Below are 18,166 nucleotides of genomic sequence, written 5' to 3'. Positions count from 1 at the left end.
ACTGAACACTATAGAGCAGCTAAAATCAAACAGAATCTGTTTGGATCAACAAGGGTAGAGCTCAAGAACAAGGCTGAGCCGGAAAAGAACCACACCACACAACAGTACATACAGCATGAAACCATTTCCATAAAACCTGAAGCCCACAAAAGAACACTCACTATTACAAAGGAATTCATGCAGACACGTTAACAATGTAAAAACTTGGGTGGGAAAGTTCGCCTCACATCAGAAAACGGCTCTCTACTGGGCGGTGCAGGGTGAACGGGCCTGGAGAAGGGGTAGGATAGGAACCCAATTGTATCTGGAGTGTTTCATTTCTTTCAGAAATAAAATCTGCGCAAATAAGACAAGATGTTAACATTTAAAATTCCACTGTGTGCATGGGTGTTTGTTATCAGTACTTTTAGTATGTCTAAAAAAATTTCAATTAAGGATGACAGACCTAAATGTGAGATAGGAATCCATCAAAATCCTAGAGGAGAACACAAGCAGCAACCTCTGTGACCTCGGCTGCAGCAACTTCTTGCTGAACACGTCTCCTAAGGCAAGGGAAACAAAAGCAAAAATGAACTCTTGGGACTTCATCAAGACAAAAACTTTTGCACAGCAAAGGAAACAGTCAACAGAACTAAAAGGTAGCCTCCAGAATGGGAGAAGATATTTGCAAATGTCTTATCAGATAAAGGGCTAGTTAGTATCCAAAATCTATAAAGAACTTATCAAACTCAACACCCAAAAAGCAAATAATCCAGTCAAGAAATGGAAAGAAGATATGAATAGATATTTCTCCAAAGAAGACCTACAGATGGCCAACATACACATGAAGAAATGCTCCACATCACTGGGCATCAGGGAAATACAAATCAAAACCACAATGAGATCCCACCTCACACCAGTCAGAATGGCTAAAATTAACGAGTCAGGAAACAACAGATGCTGGTGAAGATGCGGAGAAAGGGGAACCCTCCTACACTGTTGGTGGAAATGCAAGCTGGTGCAGCCACTCTGGAAAACAGTATGGAGGTTCCTCAAAAAGTTAAAACTAGAGTTATCCTATGACCCAGCAATTGCACTACTAGGTATCTATCCAAAGGATACAAACGTAGTGATCAGAAGGGGTACCTGCACCCCAATGTTTATAGCAGCAATGTCCACAATAGCCAAACTATGGAAAAAGCCCAGATGTCCATTGACAGATGAATGGATAAAGAAGATGTGGTGTGTACATACAATGGAATATTACTCAGCCACCAAAAGGAATGAAATCTTGCCATTAGCAATGACATGGATGGAACTAGAGGGTATTATGCTGAGCGAAATAAGTCGGTCAGAGAAAGACAAATACCATATGATTTCACTCATATGTGGAATTTAAGAAACAAAACAGATGAACATGGGAGAAGGGAAGGAAAAATAAAATAAGATGAAAACAGAGAGGGAGGTAAACCATAAGAGACTCTTAGCTACAGGAAACAAATTGAGCATTGCTGGAGGGGAGGTAGTTGGGGAATTGTAATTAGGTGATGGGCATTAAGAAGGGCACTTGATGCAATGAGCACTGGATGTTCTATGCTACTGATGAATCACTGAATTCTACCCCTGAAACTAATAATACACTATATGTTAACTAACTTGAATTTAAATAAAATCTTAAAGAACAACAACAAAAAAAAGGGAGGACTCATCCCCTCAGCGCTGCCCCCGCACCAGGGCCTACAGCCCGCACAGGTCATGGGCACCTTGGTCCTGGCAAGAAGCCCAGTGCCCACTGAAGAGAACCAAGGAAGGACAGAATTTTGGGCCTTCTATTCATCTCAGGCTGCTGGAACAGATCCCCAGGCTGGGCGCTTAAAGAACAGGCATTTACTTCTCACAGCACTGGAGGCCAGACATCCCAGTTCAAGGGGCCGTCCTGACAAGGGGGAGGGAGAAGCAAGCTCTCTGGTGTCTCTGGTATAAGGGCACTAACTCCATCGTGGGGGCCCCACCCTCATCACCTCCCAAAGGCACCGCCTCCTGATCCCATTGCACTGAGAATTAGGAGTCACCATATGAACTGGGGGGACTCCAACACCAGATCATAGCAGGCCTGTTGACTTCCCTTCTCTAAGAAGCCCTGCATCCTCCTCTGTAATTGGGGGACAATGTATGTGGCCACCTTGCAGGATGGTAGGGAGGATGGGACCGGCTGAGTTCTGCACTCCTGGCACATTGCAATAGCTCAGGAAATGCTGGTACCTTCTGCTTGTTAGCGTTATACTCTTGCCCAGACGCTTACCAACCATGAAGAGGAAGCGTGATAAATGCTTTCTTTACCCTTGACCAAACTCTGGGACTCCTGAAAAATAAGAAAATGATCAACAGGGATAAGCAGTGACTAATACTTGTCATGCCACAGATTTAAAAACTGAGGCTCAGAGAGTGACTTGCCAAAAGTCACGCAGCATAAGACTGAGAGCAATTGGAGTAAGTCTTCTGGGCCATCCCCTGCCCTGGCTCTGGGATGGATGCTGAATCTTATAGCTATGCAGATTTTTCTTCCAAACAAGCTCTGCTAAAAACCCCACCCAGGTCAGGTAACAAGCTCGTAGCCAAAGGCCCTGAGCTGAGATGTGCGTCCCTGACTCATGCAGAAGAGCCTCCCTGAGTCACTGAAGCTTGGCCCAAGGTTGAGCCTGGGAGGGTGGCATTCCAAACTTTCCCTAGTCCGGAGGTGCCCAGAAGTGACAGCTCAGGTTACAACTGGATCCGGTGGTCCTGATGCCTCTGTCCTTGTGCATACTTTTGCATATGTTTAAACAGGCCAAACCTTATGCTAATTTTGAAGGAATGGTAGTGGCCATGTCTGTGCTTTTCACATAAAGGCTTTCACAGCAGCCTTGTAAAGGGCGTATCATGAATCCCTGTTCTTCAGGCGCAAAGACTAGCTTCAGAGCGGGAAGGTCACCTGCCCACATTCATGCAGCTAATGTGGGGCAGATCTGGCACTGAGGCTCAGTATCTCAGCCCCCAGGGCTGCTGCTTTGTCCACTCCTCTCCCAGTGTTGGTCCGAGTCCTCCAAGAAGCAGATGCCAAGACAGGGTTAACTATGCAAATCCGCGGGAAGGCGGATTGGTGTGCGTGCACGGATAGACAGACCAGGAAGTCTCGGGAGAGTGCCGCAAGGCCACTGGGGGGGTCTTCAAGCCAAAGTCAGCTGTGGGGCAAGTTCAATGTCCCCCAGACATGCTGGTGAACTTCAGAACAGGAGCCGACACTGGCCCACAAATCTCCCTGCAGCTGGAGGTCTTCCAGCTGCATGCTCATGGTCACAGGGAGTCTGACCACCTTGAGAATTAGCTCAACATTTTGAAGAGCTATCCAGTGATACATCTCAGGGCCCTTAAGATGATCGTGCCCTTTCCCCCCAGAACCTCCCTTTCTAACAAATTGTCCTAAGGGAATAGGGCCAAGTCCAGGGAAGTCTTTATGAATGCCATTGTTGAGAGCAGCATCAGTTAGAAAAGTAAATACACAGGCAAACCTACACACACACACACACACATATACGCACACATACACACAAACACACATATACCTGTACATACATACACACATAACATACACACATAACATACATATACACCAAACGCACATATCCACACACTGCACACACATATACATATCATGAATTACATATATACATGCCTAAAATACGTACACTGATATAACATGCACACAAATACATAACACACATGTGCACACAACATGCATATGTAGAAATGCCTTCTCCGGTGAGATAAGATGATGATGGTCAACCTGCAAAGGGACATGGATGCCCCACCCGAAATGTTCAAATGTTGAGACTGACGATGTCACACGCACGCTAAAAGGGTGTAACAGGATTTATTACTTATATAATTGATGTCTCTAGGGAGATCTGTTGCAAAGCGGCTTGAGAGGTCAAGGAAAGGAGCTTGGCTCCAGGTCTTTATTGTGGTTAGGGGTGGGACTGGGGGAGGGTCTGCACACACATGGGCAGGGACTTAAAGAGTTTGAATCTCCTGTCACTGCCAAAGAAAAGAGCACCCAGGTTTTCTTCTTCTTTTTTTTTTTTTTAAAGATTTATTTATTCATTTGAGAGAGCGAGAATGAGAGAGAGTACATGACAGGGGGGAGGGTCAGAGGGAGAAGCAGGCTCCTCGCCGAGCAGGGAGCCCGATGCGGGACTCGATCCCGGGACTCCAGGATCATGACCTGAGCCGAAGGCAGTTGCTTAACCAACTGAGCCACCCAGGCGCCCCGCACCCAGGTTTTCTTATCAGCTTGCCCAGATAAGGGGGACAGAGAGAGGTGAGGCTTCAAAGCTGTCAGCAAACATCAAAAACATGGAGCCTGACTCTTCATTACAGGGAGAATCTGACCTACCTTATCTGCTTTTCTCAAATGGGTGTGTTAAGATTAAAAGCTACTCTTCATGGAGCTTCATTCTCTTTCACATGTAAAGGCTGGATGGGGTACAAAGCAGAGATTCCCCTGCAGCTGGCTGGGTAAATGTCTGCACTACAGGTAAAGTATCCCCTGTCCCAGGCTGCAGCAAGCCTGGTTATGGTGGCAGAGTCAAGCTCACCTCCCCCACCAGCAACAAAACTGAGATCTGACTCCTGAGTCAATTTTCAAACTTGAGCTCCTTGAATCCCAAATGAATAAGCTCTCATATGCAACATGATATGCAAAATGAATCATAAGCTTAAAAAAAACAAGTACTGGAATACCAGCAGTGATTGCCTTTCTACCATAATTTTCTTGCATTTCTTTATTTTCCAAATTTCCTTTTTTTAGTGTATATTACTTTTAAGAATCAAAAAACAGTTTATTTGAGAGAGTAGAGTGCTAGTTGCCTGGGTTCAAGAGGAGGGAAAATGGGAGGATGTTGGTCAAAGGGTACAAACTTTCAGCTATAAGATTAAGTTCTGGGGATCTAAAGTACAGCATGGTAATCAGAGCTAATAAGCTATATTATATACTTGAAAGTTGCTAAGAGACGAGACCTTGAATATTCTCACCACAAAAACAGAAATGGTAATTAGGTGACAAGATAGAGGTATTAGTTAATACGATGGTGATAAGCATGTTGTAATATGTAAGTATCAGATCAACATGTTGTACCCCTTAACCTTACACAATGTTATGTGGCAATTACATCACAATAAAACTGAAAAAATGGCTTATTTAGAAGTCTTATTCAACATTATTCTTTTTTATTTTATTTTATTATTTATTTATTAAGATTTTATTTATTTATTTGACAGAGAGAGACACAGTGAGAGAGAGTGTTCACAAGCAGCAGGAGTGAGAGAGGGAGAAGCAGGCTTCCCGAGGAGCAGGAAGCATGATCCCTGGGATCATGACCTGAGCTGAAGGAAGACGCTTAATGACTGAGCCACCCAGGCGCCCCTTTATTTTTTATTTTTAAGTAGACTCCACGCCCAGCGTGAAGCCCAACTTGGGGCTTGAATTCACAACCTGAGATCAAGACTTGAGCAGAGATCAAGGGTCGGATGCTTAACTGACGGAGCTGCCCAGGCACCCCTCTACATTATTCTTGATCTGAGAACTCCCTTATGCCAATGTTTAGAGCATCAAGGAGGAAAAGGAGAGCAGAGTAGGGAGAAGAAGGAAGAATTTGACATTCTCCAACAGAGGGCTGTTAGCTATGAACCCTCAATTGAAAATCCCTACCAATGTGAAGCTTTACAAAGGGGGATTCCTGTGTAAGAAAAGTCTATTCAGAAATTTACTTTTTTTTTTACAAAGTTTATTTTCAATGTATTAAAGTTACAAATCCTTGAAGTTCGGCATTCTGATGCCACCAGCTTTCATTTTCTTTTTCAACATTCTGGCTTTTCGGGTCTTTTCTGGTTCTATACAAATTTTAGGATTATTTGTTCCAGCTTTGTGAAAAATGTCAGTGGTATTTTGATGGGGATTACATTGAATATGCAGATTGCTCTGGGTAGCACAGACATTTTAACGATATTTATTCTTCCAGTCCATGAGCATGGAATGTTTTTCCATTTCTTTGTGTCTTTCTCAATTTCTTTCATAAGTGTTCTGTAGTTTTTAGAGTACAGATCCTTTACCTCTTTGGTTAAGTTTATTCCTAGGTATCTTATGGTTTTTGGTGCAATTGTAAATGGGATCAATTTTCCCAATTTTTGGTGCAATTGTAAATGGGATCAATTTTCCTTAATTTCTCTTTCTTCTCTCTCATTGTGAATGTATAAAAATGCAACTGATTTCTGCGCGTTGATTTTATATCCTGCCATGTTGCTGAATTGCTGTATGAGTTCTAGCAATTTTGGTGTGGAGTCTTTTGGGTTTTCCACGGAAAGTATCAGGTCATCTGTGAAGAATGAGAGTTTGACTCCTTCTTTGCCAATTTGTTTTATTATTTTTTTGCCTTTTATTTCTTTTTGTTGTCTGATGTCTGAAGCTAGGACTTCTAGTACTATGTTGAACAACAGTGGTGAGAGTGGGCATCCTGTGGTGTTTCTGACCTTAGGGGAAAAGCTCTGTTTTTTCCCATTGAGAATGATATTCACTGTGTGGGCTATGGAATGGGAGAAGATATTTGCAAATGACATATGAGATAAAAGGCTAGTATCCAAGATCTATAAAGAACTTAGAAAACTGAACACCCAAAAAACAAAAAATCCAGTCAAGAAATGGGCAGAAGACATGAACAGACATTTCTGCAAAGAAGACATACAAATAGCCAACAGACACATGAAAATAATGCTCCACATCACTGGGCATCAGGGAAATACAAATCAAAACCACAATGAGATCCCACCTCACACCAGTCAGAATGGCTAAACTTAACAAATCAGGAAACAACAAATGTTGGCAAGGATGCAGAGAAAGGGGAACCCTCCTACACTGTTGGTGGGAATGCAAGCTGGTGCAGCCACTCTGGAAAAAAGAATGCAGGTTCCTCAAAAAGTTAAAACTAAAGCTGCCCTATGACCCAGCAATTGCACTACTAGGTATTTACCCAAAGGATACAAATGTAGTGATCCAAAGAGGCACCTGCACCCTAATGGTTATAGCAGCAATGTCAACTATAGCCAAACTGTGGAAAGAGACCAGATGTCCATCAACAGATGAATGGATAAAGAAGATGTGATATATATATATATATAATGGAATATTACTCAGCCATCAGAAAGGATGAATACTTACATTTACATCAATGTGGATGGACCTGGAGGGCATTATGCTGAGTGAAAATAAGTCAATCAGAGAAAGACAATTATCATATGATTTCACTGATATGTGCAATATAAGAACAGCACAGAGGATCATAGGGGAAGGGAGGGAAAACTGAATGGGAAGTTATTAGAAAGAGAAACCATGAGAGACTCTTAACTCTAGGAAACAAACTGAGGATTGCTGGAGGGGAGGTGGGTGGGGGGATGGGGTAACTGGGTGATAGGCATTAAGGAAGGCACGTGATGTGATGAGCACTGGGTGTTATATACAGCTGATAAATTATTGAACTCTACATCTGAAACGAATGATGTACTATATGTTGGCTAATTGAATTTAAATTTTAAAAATAAATAAATGAATAGGAGCACCTGGGTGGCTCAGTCGTTAAGCGTCTGCCTTCGGCTCAGGTCATGATCTCAGGGTCCTGGGATCGAGCCCCGCATCGGGCTCCCTGCTCAGTGGGGAGCCTGCTTCTCCCTCTGCCACTCCCCCTGCTTGTGTTCCCTCTCTCGCTGTGTCTCTCTCTGTCAAATAAATAAATAAAATCTTCAAAAATAAATAAATAAAGTTATAAATCCTGACACCTAATCTTTTCTTAGGCTTTGACATCCTATCAGTGTATTAGTTAGAGAAGGCTAGGCAACAAATACCTTCAACATAGAGTGGCCTAACACAACAGGAGTATAATTCTTGCTTATGTCGCAGGCCATAGCAGTGCCAGGACAGCCAGAGTAAGAGGTGGGGCTGGGAGTGCCCCATATTCTCTCTCATTCAGAGACCCAAGTTACCAGGGTTTTGCGCCTCCAACTAGTGGCTTGCAAAGTTGCCTTCATTGTCTCCATTCCAGTCTGTAAAAGAATGAAGGCCCACAGGAGGTTTTCAAGGGCCACTACCGGAAATGGCACACATCACTTCTGCTCAAGTCTGTTTGGTGAAAACTCAGTGACTTTGGCCACCTCTTAACTGCAAGGGGCTGGGGAAGGTAATATCCCAAGAGAAACAGATCTTGAAACAACACTAGCACTTTCTTTTTTTTTTTTTTTTATTTGACAGAGAGAAACACAGCGAAAGAGGGAACACAAGCAGGGGGAGTGGGAGAGGGAGAAGCAGGCTTCCCGCGGAGCAGAGAGCCTGATGCGGGGCTCGATCCCAGGACGCTGGGATCATGACCTGAGCTGAAGGCAGACGCCCAACGACTGAGCCACCCAGGCGCCCCAACACTAGCACTTTCTACCAGAGTTTACAAAGCTTTTTGTATGCCCCACAAACTTAAACAATCACTAATAAGAGATCTAAAAATAATACTTGGTCCCATTGACCAAATTACATAATTAAACATCTTCACAAAGTTGAATTACATTAATAAATTGCTTACACTTGATTCAGTTTTAAGTATTTCAAAGGTCTGGCAAATCTTCCTCATCCTGAAGTAATTCTTTTCTTTTTAAAGACTTATTCACTTATTTTAGAGGGGTGAGGAGGAGCAGAGGGGGAGAGAGAGAGAGAATCACCAAGCAGACTTCCCACTGAGTGTGGAGCCCGATTTGGGGCTTGATCCCAGGACCCTGAGATCATGACCTGAGCTGAAATCAAGAGTCAAACGCTTTACTGACTTAACCACCCAGGTGATTAAGTCAAAGAGGCAAAGGTGCCTCTTTGGATCACTACATCGAAGTAATTTTTATAAATCAAATAAAGTAAATTTATAAAAACAATGAACTCATATTATATATAAGACTTATGGGATTTCTACTTAAAATCACAGATGTAGATCAATTTATTTACCTACACATTTAATTGGAACTACAAGACTGCCCCACTAGAACACCAAATTCTCTTAATACCATATTTACACAGAATCCTTAATATGAAAAAAATATAGATATGGTAGATTTTGATTCTCCTAAATAAATTAGCAGAATCCTGCAATTTATTTATTATGTATGGTACTGTTCCCCTGGTCACACTTTGCACTGGACTTACTGGGTAATGCCAGGATTCAAGTGTGGTTATTGACTTAAAAGCAATGAGAGGTAGTTGGAGGGGGTCTTGAGAAGGATCAGCAGCCCCTTGATTGGCAACTACCATGGGAAACCTCACTGGAGTAGCAAGCAATAAGAAGTAGACCTCCCTAGATAGGTAAGGAAGGGCTACTTCTACTGGCAAATGAGGCTTGGCAAAATTTAGGGGTTCAAGGTTGTCATTGGAATCTGCCCACATGTCCATATTCCAATTCTTAAGGCCCCACTCTTTCCCAGTCGATGCCATAACTTTAACATAAAATAATAAAAATGGCAACATATGCTCATGAATGTTTGTAGCAGCTTTATTTATAATGACCAAAACTGGAAACAGTCCATGTGTCCACTAATGGGAAAACAGGTGAACAAGGTATTCACAAAGTGCTACAGTACTCAGTAATAAAAAAATTAACTACCAATACCCCATAAACATGGGTGATTTCCAAAATTTTATGTGAGTGAAAGAAGCCTTACACAAAAGAATTCGTAGTGTAGGATTCTATTTATATGACATTCTAGAATATGCAAATCTAATCTATGATAGAAGAAAACAGGTTGGCTTTGGAGGTGTGGGGTCATAGACTGATTGAGAAGGAGCATGAGGGAATGTTTTGAGGTAATGTTCTATATCTTGATAAGGCTTTGCGTTACACATTTGTCAAAACTCAGTGAGTGGATACTTGAGATTTGTGCATTTTACTGTAGGTATATGTTATACCAAAAGAAAGAAAGTAAAAACTAATGTTGAATTTAAGGCACTAGTATGCCTACTAGTATATTTATGGAAAGAGTACAGGTATCTGTAATTTACTTTGAAGTACATCAACAAATTCAGATGGATTTATGGTTGGACAGGAATGACTGCATGGATGCATATGCGATAAAGCGATAGTAGTACGATGCTAAGGGTGGTGGTGAGAATGGGTTGTTCACTGTAAAATTCTTCCAACTTTTCTGTATGTTTGAAAATTATTATAAAAAACAACTTTAAATTTAAAAATAAATGTAAAAAATGCTCTTACTAGACATGCTCAAGAGAAAGCTATGAACAGCTGACAAGAAAACTGGTAAATTAATAGATCTAAATATGTTCTGCAAAATATGGCACAATGAGAAAAAAGAGGAAATAGAGGGTAATAGGCATGGATGACAGGAGAAGGGAGAAAACAGAAGAGGAAATATTTATAACAAATATTATATATAAAGTAGAATAAGTATTTTTTATATAATTTCTAAGAATTTCTCAGAATTGATATAAGACACAAACTCTCAAGTTCTGTAAACACACGAGATTACAGGTAAGATAATATATTTAAAAGAGAAAGAAGGAGGGGGGTGGGGTGGGAGGGATGGGGTGACTGGGTGATAGACACTGGGGAGGGTATGTGCTCTGGTAAGCGCTGTGAATTGTGCAAGACTGTTGAATCTCAGATCTGTACCTCTGAAACAAATAATGCAATATATGTTAAGAAAAAGAAAAAAGAAGAAGAAGAAGGTAGCGGGAGGGGAAGAATGAAGCGGGGGAAATCGGAGGGGTGGACGAACCATGAGAGACGATGGACTCTGAAAAACAAACTGAGGGTTCTGGGGGGGAGGGGGGTGGGAGTATGGGTTGGCCTGGTGGTGGGTATTGAGGAGGGCACGTTCTGCATGGAGCACTGGGTGTTATGCACAAACAATGAATCATGGAACACTTCATCTAGAACTAATGATGTAATGTATGGGGATTAACATAAGAATAAAAAAAAAAAAGAGAAAGAAGGAAACTTCCCTTTCTAGGCATATTATAATGAAATTGCAGAATACAGAAAGAGAGAGAAAGAGAAAAAAGTGGGGAAGAAGGGAAAGGAGGAGAGATCCTAAATCATCCAGAGAAAAACGACAAGTTATTTATAAAGGAAGGAAGTCTAGACTGACAAGAGACTTACCAACAGCAACAACAGAAATGACAAAATAATGGAATAATATCTTCAAAGTACTAAGAAAAACAACTCAACCAAGACTCCCATCCTAATTGAAATACTATTCAAAATGAGGTGATATAATGATATTTTCAACACAAAAAAAACTGAGTTTAGTACAAACACAGTCATTACTGGAAATTTTAAGTAGTAAATTTCAGGAAAAAGGAAAATAATCCCAGAAGACCTATTTGAAATACCAGAAACAATGGTAAATGTATAACAAATCTAAACAACCACTGCTTCTATAAAACAATTACAATAATGTATAATTTGAAGATTAAAAAGAAAATTAAACACAACCATAAACCTAAACATATAATTAAAATACCAAAAAGTATTTTTAAAAAGTGACATAAGATAGGGATAGGGTGATCAGAGTTAAAACCTTCTAAGCCCTTTTTATTAAATAATAATACAGGTGGAGATTATTATTAGGGGACCATTATTCTGCCTTACCACAGTCTGTACTCAGGCCTACAAAGATATAGATCCATCCCACATGCAAAACATATTCACCAGATCCAAAGTTTCCCAAAAGTTTCAACCTATTACAGCATCCATTAAATTAAAATCCCAATTTTAAGGTCACTTGATTAGCAATTTTAGTTCCATCTGCCACCTTAATTGCCCCTTGCCATGTGATGTAACATATTCACAGCTTCTAAGAATTAAAACATGGAAATCTCTAGAGGGCCATTATTCTATCTAGCCTGCAGAGAATTTCCAAGAAGTGGCACAGGAAGGGATAACCCAGGTGGAGTCCAGTGGTCACCATGGGTTGATTAGGCTAAGAGTCCAAGAGGGCTAAAGCAGATAGAGTTCACAGAGAAGGGCACCAAAGAGGAGAGAGTTGCACAGAGAGAAACCTGGAGATCAACAATCTTTAATTAAACATTGTGTCTGTACATGCATGTAAGGAAATTATCTGAGGCTATGGAAGAACTACCAGAAAGGATTAAAAGGGAAAATCCCTAGGACTCACACAAGGCCAGGAAAAGCCCCTTCTTCCCACCAGCCAGAGTGGGAAACCTTATAATTCATGGAACACCAGGTACAGTATTTAGAAACTGGCTTTTATACTGGGGAGAAATTCGTCTTAGACTAAATGGTGGTTTGGTCCTGCCTAATAAATCTTAAAAGGTAAACTTAACATATTCAAACTGTTTCCAAGTAACTTACCTGTATCCCAAAAGAAAGCTCCAAGATATTTATAGCAATATAAAAATATCCAGCACTCAACAAGGTAAAACCACAATGCCTGGTGTCAAATATAAAATTACCAAACATGTAAAGAAACAACAAAATATAACACATAATGAAGAGAAAAATAAATCAATACAAACAAACCCAGAAATGACATGGATGATAAAATTAATACATCAAAACTGCTTTGTAACTATATTCCATATGTTCAGAAATCTAGATGAAAGATTGAGCATATGAAGAAGCAACACAAAAGATATTTTAAAAGACCCAAACTGAACTTCCAGAGATGAAAACTAATGTCTGAGATGAAAAATATACTGGATAGAATTAATGGCAGATTTAATATTGCAGAAGAAAGTATTAGTGAAATTTAAGACATAAAAAGAAACTATTCAAAGTGACACAGAGAGAAAAAAGACTTAAAAATAAGGAGATGTGTAATTGGAGTCATGAAGAAAGAGAGAGAAAAATGGGAAGAGAAATTATTTGGAGAAATAATGGCCAAAAATTTAAGGTTATTAAAAACTTTAAAACCATAAATCCAAAAAGCTCAACATAGCCCAAACACAAGAAACCTGAAGAAAATAACACTAAGGAGCATCATGAACTGATCTGTTTCAAACCAGTGATAAAGAGAAAACATTAAAATCGGCTAGGTGGGGTGCCTGGGTGGCTCAGTCTTTAAGCGTCTGCCTTCAGCTCAGGTCATGATCCCAGGGTCCTGGGATCAAGCCCCACATGGGGCTCCCTGCTCGGTGGGAAGCCTGCTTCTCCCACTCCCACTCCTGCGGCTTGTGTTCCCTCTCTCGCTGTGTCTCTCTCTGTCAAATAAATAAATAAAATCTTTAAAAAAAAATCAGCTAGAGGTAAGAACACAGGTCATGTACAAAAGACACAAGATAAGGATGATAGACTCTAGTCAGAAATAATGAAGCTGTGAGATGGTGGAGCAACATCTTTAGAATACAAATAAAAAGGAACTGTAAACCTTCCATACCCAGCTAAAATATCTATCAAAAATGAAGGCAAAATAGAGATATTTTTCAACATACAAAAGGTAAAAGAGCTCATCAATAGCAAACCTCTACCACAATAAATATTACAGGAAATCCCTTGTATAATATGATAATCATACCAGATGAAGTCTGGATTTACACAAAGAAATAAAGAACACTGGAAATCATGGCTATGTAGATAAATATGAAAAACGATTTCTACTTTTATTTAAATCTTTTAAAAGATAATTAACTCTTTAAAACTGATATCCATGTAGTATGTGGTTTACAACATATGTAAAAGTCAAACATAGCAGCAATAGTACAAAGGCTGGAAAGATATAGAAGTATACGGCTATGAGATTTTAATGTCATACACAGAGTATATTATCACTAGAAGGTAATGATATATTAAATGTGTATAATATAAACAACTAAAGCAACCATCAAAGCATACATGCACACACACATGCACACACACACACATACACACACTTATTATATCAAATAAGTCAACAAAAGAGATTAAATTGAATCATTAAAAATGCTTGTTTAGTCCAAAACAAGGCAGAAAAAGAAAACAATAGGAACTATGAATAAATGGGACAAATAGAAAATAAATAGTAAGTTAAGGGGCATCTGGGTGGCTCAGTCGGTTAAGCATCTGACTCTTGATTTAGGCTCAGGTCATGATCTCAGGGTCATGGGATCAAACCCCCTATCAGGCTCCACACTCAGACACAGAAGATTCTCTCTCTCCCTCTCCCTCTGCTTCCCCAACTTGTGTGCACTCTCACTCTTTCTCTCTCTAAAGGAAAAGAAAAACTAAGTTAAAACCAATAATGTCAATAAACAAACGAAATGTCAAATGCTCTAAATACACCAATTAAGAGACCGAGTTCATCCAATCATAAAAAAAAAAGTAAGATCTAACTATATGCTTCCACCAAAACAAGGGAAACCTAAATCCTGCTCCGATTAAAAAAAAAAAAAAAAGTAAAAAAGAAATGTGAAACAGAAAGTAAAGTTAAAGTATTTGTTAAAAATGGAAAAAAAAAGTAAAAAAGAAAAGATACACCATGCCAACACTAATCAAAAGAAAGCTGGAGTGACTATATTAAATCAGACAAAGTAAATTTCAGAGCAAAGAATATTACCAAGAACATAGAGAGTAATTTCATAATGATAAAGGAGTCAATTTATCAAGAGAACATAATAATTCTAAGCATTTATGCACCCATAGTAACAGAGTTTCAAAACACATTAAGCAAAAATTGACAGAACTGAAAGACCAAATAGAGAAGTCCAACAACTACAGTTGGCTATCTCTCTCCATGACTGAAAGAAAAAGTAAATAGAAAGTAACAAAAGGATGTCAATTACTTGAACCACACTATCAACCAGCTCAACTCTGTTGACTTTTAGAGAACACTCTATTTAATAACAGCAGAACACACTTTATTTTTAAGTACACATAAAACATTTACCAAGATAATCCATATTCTTGGCCATAAATTTTCAATAAATTTAAAAGCAGTCACATCACACAAAGTGTGTTCTCTGATCATAACAGGATTAAATTAAGAATCAATAACAGATCTATATAAACTCCTTCAGAAAATTGAACAGGAGGGAATATTCCCAGCCCATTCTCTGCAGCAAGCATAACCCTGATACTAAAACTAGACAAAGACATTCCAAAAAAAGAAAACCAAACACTAACATTCCTTATAAACATAGATGCAAAAAATACTTATGCAAGGAATATAAGATTGGCCTAACATTTTTAAAAACCAATGTAATTCTTACTAACAAGGAAAAACAATAGCATCATCATAAAAGCAGAAAACATATTTTATAAACATCTATTTCTGATTTTTAAGAAGCTTAGTAAACCCAGTATAGAACTTACTCAATGTGATAATGGGCATCAGTGAAAAACTACAGCTAATGTCATAATTCATGGTGAAAGATGAAATGCTTTGCCCCTAAGATCAAGAACAAGACAAAGATGTTTGGTTTCCTCTCCCTTCTATTCAACATTTTGCTAGAGATTGTAACTAGTGCAATAAGGCAAGTAAAGGAAATAAAAGGTATCCAGATGGGAAAGGAAGAAGTACAATGGTCTTGACTCACAGATCTCATGATCCTCTACGTAGAAAATCTGATGGAATCAAAACAATTTTTAAAGCTACTGGAACTAATAAGTGAGTTTATCAAGTTTATTGAGTAAGTTTCAAAATCAATATACAAAATCCCATTATATTTCTAAACATTAGTTGTTAACAATAAGAACTTGGAATAAAAATACCATTTACGATAGCAACCAAAACTATAAATACTAATGCAGGATGGTCTGATAAAAGTGTGCAAGCCTGGGGGCTCCTGGGTGGAGCGACCGACTCTTGGTTTAGGCTCAGGTCATGATCTCAGGGTTGTGGGATGAAGCTCTGTGCTGGGTTCCATGCTCAGCATGGAGGCTGCTTGTCCCTTTCTCTTCCCCTCTGTCCCTACCCCTGCTCCTGCATGCACACACACTCTCTCTCATAAATAAATAAAACTTTTTTTAAAAAGTGTGCAAGCCTGTATACTGAAAACTACAAACACTGCTGAGAGAAATTAAAGAACACCTAAATAAATAAATAGATAAACCATGCTCATGATTCCATAGACTGTGTTCATGGATCAGAAGACTATATTGTTTGATGTCAGTTTTCCCCAAACTGATCTATAGATTCAGTCCTTTCCCAACTTATTCCCAGCGGGTTCTTTTGTAGAAGTTGACCAGCTGATTCTAAAATCATATAGAAATGCAGAAGACCTAAAATAGCCAAAATAAATCTGAAAAAGAAGAACAAATTGGAGGGCTTACACTACTTGACTTTAAGAGGTTATAAATCCATACTAATCTTGCCATGCATTATTCGTTTAAAGATGGGCAAATAATCAATGGAACAGAAGCTAGAGTCCACAAATAGAGGCATCCATATATGGTCAGTTGATTTGCAACGAAGGTACAAAAGCAATTCAGTGATGCCAAGGTAGTCTTTCAACACTGGGGGCTGAAACAATGGGAAATCTTAGCAACAAATGAACTTTGATCCCTACCTTGCACCACGTACAATAATTAACCAAAATGGATTAGAGACCTAAATGTACCACCTATAGCCATAAATCACCTGAGAGAAAACATTGGAGAAGATCTTTTCAATCTTAGGTTAGGCAAAGCTTTAGAAGTGACACCAAGAGCATGAGCCACAAAAGAAAAAATTGATACATTGGACTTGATCAAAGCATAAAACTTATGCTCTTTAAATGACACTGTTGAGAATAAAGAGACATATAACATGGGGGGTGGGGGGGGGTGGAAATCTTTGCAAAGTATGTTTCTGATAAAGGACTTACATCCAGAACGTACAAAGACTGAAGCCTCAATAAGAAGAAAAGAAACAACCTAATTTTTTAAATGGGCAAAACAGACGCTTCACTCAAGAAGGTGTTTGGAAGGCAAATAAGCACATAATAAGGTGCTCAACATTATTAGTCATTATGAAGTGCAAATCAAACCACAATGAGATACCACTTCACACTCATCAAAGTGCCTACAATTTAAAAGATTGGTAATACCAACTTTTGGCTAAGAAATGGAGCACCTGGAACACTCATACCGTATTGGTGGGAATGTAAAATGCTACAATTACTTTGGAAATCAGTTTAGCAGGGGTTTTTTTATTTTATTTTTTTATTTTTTTAAGATTTTTTATTATTTATTTATTTGAGAGAGAATGAGAGACAGAGAGCATGAGAGGGAGGAGGGTCAGAGGGAGAAGCAGACTCCCTGCCGAGCAGGGAGCCCGATGTGGGACTCGATCCCGGGACTCCAGGATCATGACCTGAGCCGAAGGCAGTCGCTTAACCAACTGAGCCACCCAGGCGCCCCTAGCAGTTTTTTTTAAAGTTTAACATGAATCTACCGTATGATCCAGTCATTTCACTCTTAGATATTTGCCCATGATAGATAGAAATATGCATCTGCCCAAAGACTTATATACAAATGTTTATAGCAACTTCATTTTTATAGTTAGAAGATTGGAACAGTCCAAATGTCCATCAACAGATGAATACACCAACAAATCATGGTATGTCCATACAGTGGAATACACTCAGCAATAAAAAGGAAGAAACTACTGATTAGTGCAACAACATAGATGAATCTCGAAATAGTTTTGCTGAGAAAAGAAGCCATACATAAAACAATACCTATTATACAATTTCACTCATTCTATTAAACTCCAGGAAATACAAAGTAATCTAGTGACAGCAAATAGATCAGTGGTTGCCTGGGGATGGGAGAGAGCAGAGGAGCTGCTCAGGGCACTATCTGGACTGTGGTGGTGATGTTGCCAGGGTATACATCTGTCAAAACTTATCAAGTAGGACATTTTATATGCAGCTCATTGCATGTCAACTATACTCGATAAAGCTGTTTTCAAAAATCTCACCTCTTGGAACTTACATTCTAGTGGCATGCAAAATAGAAAGCACAAATTAAGGAAATCATTCCAAATCCAAGGATGTCGGCTCTATAATTACTTGTTTATGCGCTTTTCCTTCTCTTCCCGCTGAAATGTAAGCTCCCAGAGGGCAGGCTGCATTTCTCACTGATGACTTGTAACAAGATGAGGCAAAGTTCGCTGTCCTGGAGCTGGGCTCCTCTGAGAA

The sequence above is a fragment of the Leptonychotes weddellii genome, chromosome 2, assembly GCF_054177405.1.
Source record: "Leptonychotes weddellii isolate Sample4059 chromosome 2, ASM5417740v2, whole genome shotgun sequence".
NCBI classification, from domain to species: Eukaryota; Metazoa; Chordata; class Mammalia; order Carnivora; family Phocidae; genus Leptonychotes; species Leptonychotes weddellii.
Note: the sequence above shows the minus strand (reverse complement) of the source record.